A 6,543-nucleotide genomic window follows, 5' to 3' on the forward strand; every position below is an offset into this window, starting at 1 on the left:
CCCCCCCCCCCCCCCCGCGCGCCCTTTTCCTACAAGGAAGCATGACAACCACGCTAAAGTTATCTTTTTTTGTGACATTTTGATAAGTGAAGCCGAACTCTCAGGTGCTGCACAAGAACTTTACACCCACGCTGACACTCTAGCACTAACACGTTCCCTGTCAGCGCACCGACCACGTGACCAGGCATGAAGTTAGTTTGAATAGACTTGTCTCTGCAGCTGCACGGGGACAAACCATAACTTTCCAATTACAGGCAAATCTCATAAAACTCTTGATACCAACAGGCCCTGAGAAAACAGTGCAGCATTGACTGGAACTGTTTGCATAACACTAATTACAGTAGTTACAGTAAACAATGATTTCAAAAGGCGGTTTCCTTTCTCCAGCTTTGAATCCAACCCACTGTAGCTGAACCTTTTGTGGATTCTTAGTAACAATAACATCAATTTGATCGGTCCTGTGACCCGAAACATACAACACGCTGCTTTGTGTGTCACCGCTTTTAAGATACATAAAAAGTTTCTCTTGTGTCTGCCGGGTAATTTGTAGTACTTTTTTACTTTACCATGTGTTGGAAGGATGGAACTCCCTGTACTGGACCTGCAACATATCCTCATACAAAGGTCTTTATGGTATCTTACCAGGGTATTCAAAAAATGTCAGATCAGAGTTATAAAACACTCTAATGGCCGTCAATAGGACACATTCCTCTGGCTCTTCCTGTAATATACTGGATAGTGCAATGGTTCCCAACCTTTTTTGTCTGACGTACTTAATGTTATTAAACTTAAATGAAAATTGATGTTACAATTTCGCAAGACACATCCACCCGGGTGTCTTTTCTCTCTCTTCTTTTCTCTCTGTCTACTTCTTTGATGGCTTTCATTAGTTTTCATGCACTCTCAATTTCAGCAGGCCTCACACCAGTTCCTGTTGTGTTCATTTTCCTCCAAAAATTAAAGGTAGTTTGGATGTTTTGAAGTGGAGTTGTATGACGTAGTAGGCTACTTGTTTATAGTAGGCTGTTGGCACCCCCCTTCCAGCAGGCAGGAGTCCCGACATAGAAGTTAAGCAATGTATCTCTGTGGATGGGGCAGCTGCCATGCAAAAATCCACTTGTTAACTTCATTTTAATGTCCCTGTCATGTTTTGTACCTAAAGAGGATGTGTGTACATTGTGCTCTATTACAGAAGACAGGCTAAATGGCGTTGCTTTGATTAATCCTTTCTGTTTTCTAACCCCTAAGCCAGCAGACTCTATTAACAAAACCTGTAATGTGACCTGCATGGCAGAGATTGGAGGTTTGTAGTATACAGCTGCTTCCTTAAGTTTCTTTGTTCACCAATAACACACAAGAACACAAGCACACTAACCGATCAAGGCAGCGGTAGATTAGCTACTCCTGTGTTCTGCGAGGTAAAAATCACTGGAGTCTGGTGGCTTTGACATGAGCATAAAACAGCCTCAGTTCCCCCATTTAGACTTAAACAGGGTTGTCTGTCGGCAAGGTAAAGTGGTGAAAATATTATTAATATAGCATACACTTAAACTGATATTGATTTATTGGCTTATTAGTTGGCTGCAGTACAGCTTCAGTGTCAGACTCCTGCCTGCTTCTTTAAACTGGGGCTTGCCAACCACCATTAATTCACTGACTATGGATAAGTACATCATACAACCCCATTAAAAAAAGAAAATCCAAACTATTCCTTTAAATATGTGGATATTTTATTAGAATCTTTAGATAAGTTAACCCTTGTGTGGTCTTCCCGTCAAAAAGGAAAATCAACCCTCTTGTTGATGCTTTTATCTATGTTTTTTACTTTTTTGTACGTTTTTGTCCCACTTGACATTTTTTTCAATATTTGTCACTTTTTTTGACGTTTTCAACACTACATAACACTAACTTATTAACAAGTTTTACAGTTATTTTTGAAATTTGTGGTAAAAAAAAAATCCTTTATTGGAAATGATTTCTAATGTTTGAGTTAGAAAAGCAGAAATTAGGAATTAATTAGACTAAAATTAAAGGAATGAATATTGATGGATAATCATAGACTGGAATATGTCAACTTTTACTCAATACTATTTGAAAAACACTTAAATGCTATAAAATTTAATAAGATGCCCCAAAATGAATGAAATTAGGGATTTGTACTAGCCAAAGAGCATTGTGTGGAATCAATCATGTTATTTTGGGTAGTTAAAAAGAACATTGATATGGGAAAACGGGTCAATTTGACCTGAGGACAACATGGGGGTTAAAAATCCACTGTGTGATAAGGGTTAAGTTACTCCCACAGTTCACACCTGGCGGTGCTGCAGAATGGTTTTGATCCCATGTGTGCCACTGAAACCAACTCCCATCATTATCTCACAGGAAGCACACAGGAGCAACAGGGGGTCCCTTCAAATGCCATGAGCTCTTGATAATATTCCCAAATTGGCCTGATGCAGACTGCAAGCATGAAGCAATACGAGGAAATCTCAGATCGAAATAGAAACCAAAAAAAGTGTTTTTAATGTGTTTTTACGTACAAAGAACAGCCACTGTAGTATCATGAGCGTTCATCAGTGGTTAAGAAATATTCAGATCCTTGAGTAAAAGTGCTAAAACCACACCAAAATACTCTGTTACAAGGAAAAGGTCCTGCGTTGAAATGTCAAGTAAAAGTATGTAATCATCAGAAAAATGTACTTACAGTGTTAAGTCAACAATGCAGAAAAATCCTTACAATTTAGAGACAGGAAACCATCCAAAAAAAGTGTTTAATGGTGTAATAATTTATTCAGCTGTACCTGTAGGCCTATACACTGTTGCGTACTTTAATTCATAATAAAATGAACTGGTAACTTAAGCTGTCAGATGAATGCAGTGGAGTAAAATGTACAATATTTCTCTCTGAAATGTAATGGAGTAGAAGTGGAGAGTGGCATGAAATGACTGGTTAAGTACCTCAAATTTGTACTTAAGTACAGTACTTGAGTAAATGTACTTAGTTACATTCCACCACTGTGAATAAACATGTGTTATATGTATGTAACAGGTTCAAATAATCCCACAGTGTGCATGTTTTATGCACAGGACATACACAACTTTAAGATGTTTGAGACCTCAATATACATTTCTAAAGGCATTTTAAATGTCTGTTATCTTCCTTCAGCAGACTCCGTCCCTGCGTGGTACACTTACACTTCACTAAGTGGCTTGTCAGCATTGTTTGTAGTCAGACCAAATGAATATAAAGCTTGTTTCGTTGGGTTCAGTCATGCTAACAAGCATTTTCTTTGCAGACAAAATGAGAGACTGGAATTTTAAATGTCAACCAATTCCCTCGAGTGATTTGTACACAATCCTTCTCCAAAAACATTAAATCTGTTGACACACAACAGGCTCCTTTAGTGTAGATTTGTAATAAGTCTTGCTGGGAAGCTTTGCACTCAACTGACTTTGTATGATCAAGACAGAACCGGCCCTGAAATATGGAGCTACAGGGTTTCACCGCCCCAAACCAAACTAAACTGGATATTATTGAATTTGTTGATGCAGGTTTTCTAGCAGCTGTTTCTCTATTTTTTACAGATTCACACTGAGGAAAAAAACACCAGGTCATGCTTATTTTCTCTCAAACAACTCGAGATTTAAGTTCTCTACTGATGCCTCAAGCTTACGGTAGATGCAGCTTTCAGTCACACAGACAAATGATGCACAGCGGCTTGAATAAGTTTACCCCCCATGCTAAAGTTGATTAAAAAAAGATCTTTTGGAAATAGATCTTAATGCCTTAATTAAAAAAAAATAGGAAAATCCAACCTTTTAAGGACACCAATTTTCTTTGTGAATGAATAATGTATTGTAAATAAATAATTGTTCTTCCTTAAAATACAGGGGGCATAAATATACCCCCCCACAAGTTAAATTCCCATAGAAGCAGGCACACTTTTATTTTTAAAGGCCAGTTGTTTAATCGATAAGGATACTATGCATCCTGATGAAGTTCCCTTGGCTTTTGGAATTAAACTAACAGAGTTTCTTGTCTTTCTTCTTGATGTTGGCACATTCAAGTTGCTTCTGCGTTGTAAGGCCATTTTAGGGGAAAAGAAGTATGTCACGGACCCTGGAGAGATGGGTAAATGTTCTGAGAAAAAACTCTGAATTTCTTAGATTAAAGTCGTAAAATTTACAAGAAAACATCCTTTCTGAGATTAAAGTGATACATTTTGAATCAGAATTAATTACTTCTCTGCAATTTTTTCCGTTTTCAAAGTCCTCCAGTGGGCCTGGTTGGCCCGGTTCTGCCCCACGGGCCGTATGTTTGACACCCCTGATTTAGACCTTCATGAAACAAAAACCCACAGAAATTGAACATTAGACAAATCATTAAATCAGTAAAATAGGAAAATACCAGTCATTCAGTGAACATTGTTTTTGGTTCTGCTCCAGGCTTTCTGAGAGTGGTGGTGAATTTCTTTATACCTGCAACAGCGGTCAAGTTGGATTGTGGGTAATGTAGGCGCCAGGTTTTGACCAGAAAGAAGAACGGTGGAATAAAAAAACAAAAACCCGTTACTGCTGCCTTGATTTGGATAATTTTCCTAAAACTTTCAGGTGCAAAGCTAACATAAGAGAGAACTCTTTTAAATGATGCAACCTAAACCATTAAAAAACAGAGCCCCAGAACAAAGTTACACACAAAATGCGCACTTTTGGCCATTTAGAGGAAATTATTGCGGGATTAAATTGGACAGTTGTTACTGGACACGGATGAACATTCAGAAAGCCCACTGTGGATACCTGGTGACGTCACAGGTTTGACAGGCTGCAGGAAAAATTGTGATGCATCACTTCTGTATTATGGATAAAAACCCAAACCCATCTCTGATCTGTCAGCTTCTGTTACCTCGGTTAATCAATCCAAAAGAGAGCCAACCAGTCAGCCCCCCGGGCACGGACGCGCGCGCGGGGGCGCGCACCCGGAGCAGGTGGTGACTCTCCTCATAAGAAGCAGGAGACAGTCCGGATGTTCGGCACATCCCGGGGCGCACGGAGGGCGGATACAGAGGTGCTGCTGCTGCCGTGTGTGTGTCGGTCCTGTCCGCTGTCAGCCCGCAGCCGTACGCCTGAGGTGCCATTCAGTCCATAAACTACAACAAAGGAAAACTACAAAAAACGAACGCGGGTAAGGAGTAATCTTTTTACATGAATGCACTAGCAGGCTGATCGTTTCTTCAATGTGCCCAAATGGGTTTGTGGTGTTTCCGGGATGCACAGAGGAGTTATAGTGACTATATGATCATTTCGCATATGCCATTTTACATACATCTCGTATTACCTTATTGCATGTTACAATATGAGGATCTGTAGTTCTCAGTCCTGCAGCGATTGACGAGGATCCTCATTATTTTTGGCTATACACAGTGTACTATGTAGGAGCCTATTGGAACATATGTTTCCATCCGCGCGTAAAAACGCATCAACGTGACGTCTTAATAATGTCACAAAAGTTAATACCTCAATTCATGCAAATGGTTTTGTTTCCAAAAAGCCAGTTTGACTTGCAGAGAGAGTCTCAATCAACATCCGATTTGAGAGGAAGGGTGACTGTCTCCAAACAGCCAATTAGATTAGATTTGGTTTGGAACCGTAAAAACAGAGTTAACGCGATAATCTGTTGAACTTTAGGGATGCGCGGTGTTTCCTGCTGCTGTCATGCTTTCCAATCACATCACCACCACCACCAAGGGATTCATCGGTTGAATCTGGTGAGGAGAATCAGAAATGATTGCAGCCATTATCTGGTCTTGACAGCTCATTGTCATTGTTGTAGAACTGTGTGTGTGTGTGTGTGTGTGTGTGTGTGTGTTTCTGAGAGAGAGAGAGAGAGAGAGATATAAAGGAAGAGGGAGTAAGAGGGAGATTACAGTCAGGAGTCTCAGTGTGACACCATGCAATTAAAAGTGAAACAGGGCTGCGATGGAGCAATATTTTGTGGAGTCAATAACGATGATTGCATATTCATAATCATGAATAGCAGGTCGATCAGCAGGGAAGCATCAGGCGTGATCAGGAGCGTGGGGGGACCCCATGGTGAGTCGACCTCAGGCCCAAACACAGCTCAGGCTCACTAATAAGTGAATTACAGGAAAATGAAACGATAACCCAAGGGCATCATTTGAAGTGGAAATTAATTGAGAATTTTCAACAACAAAAAAAAAGAGTAACATCATCATCAGATTTTTTTTTTTTTTAACATTCATCTGGAAAATATAAAGTAGGTTGTCTCAAAGAACCTTTAAAGGATCCCAGTTTGCCTTCATTTGGTGCTTTTCGGTCACATATCTTGTGTTTCTTCTCCTCCTGAGTGGCAGCCAAAAGGCTAAATGCTAATGCTAATGCTGAACTCGCATCCAGGTCTCCTCCACCGTGGCGTGGAACTGGCCCGGCACGCCGCTGCCAAGCGTGGCTGCATCTGTTCGATCAGGACTCTTTCAACATTGGCAGGCTCGCTTCCTCCCAAAGTAGAAGAGGGGGGGGGGGGGG

The 6,543-nt window shown here is 40.4% G+C and overlaps 1 protein-coding gene across 1 annotated transcript in view; it reads left to right on the plus strand.

The window, feature by feature from the left end:
- The first annotated feature begins 4,946 nt into the window (after window positions 1–4,946).
- The window catches only part of draxin (dorsal inhibitory axon guidance protein), a 26,063-nt gene continuing 24,466 nt past the window's right edge, over window positions 4,947–6,543 (plus strand). Inside the window, exon 1 of the mRNA XM_034868286.1 lies at window positions 4,947–5,182. The gene's annotated coding sequence lies outside the window, so the exon portion shown is untranslated. The remainder of the gene's footprint in view (window positions 5,183–6,543) is intronic.

This window comes from Etheostoma cragini, chromosome 4 (genome assembly GCF_013103735.1).
Source record: "Etheostoma cragini isolate CJK2018 chromosome 4, CSU_Ecrag_1.0, whole genome shotgun sequence".
Taxonomy (NCBI): Eukaryota; Metazoa; Chordata; class Actinopteri; order Perciformes; family Percidae; genus Etheostoma; species Etheostoma cragini.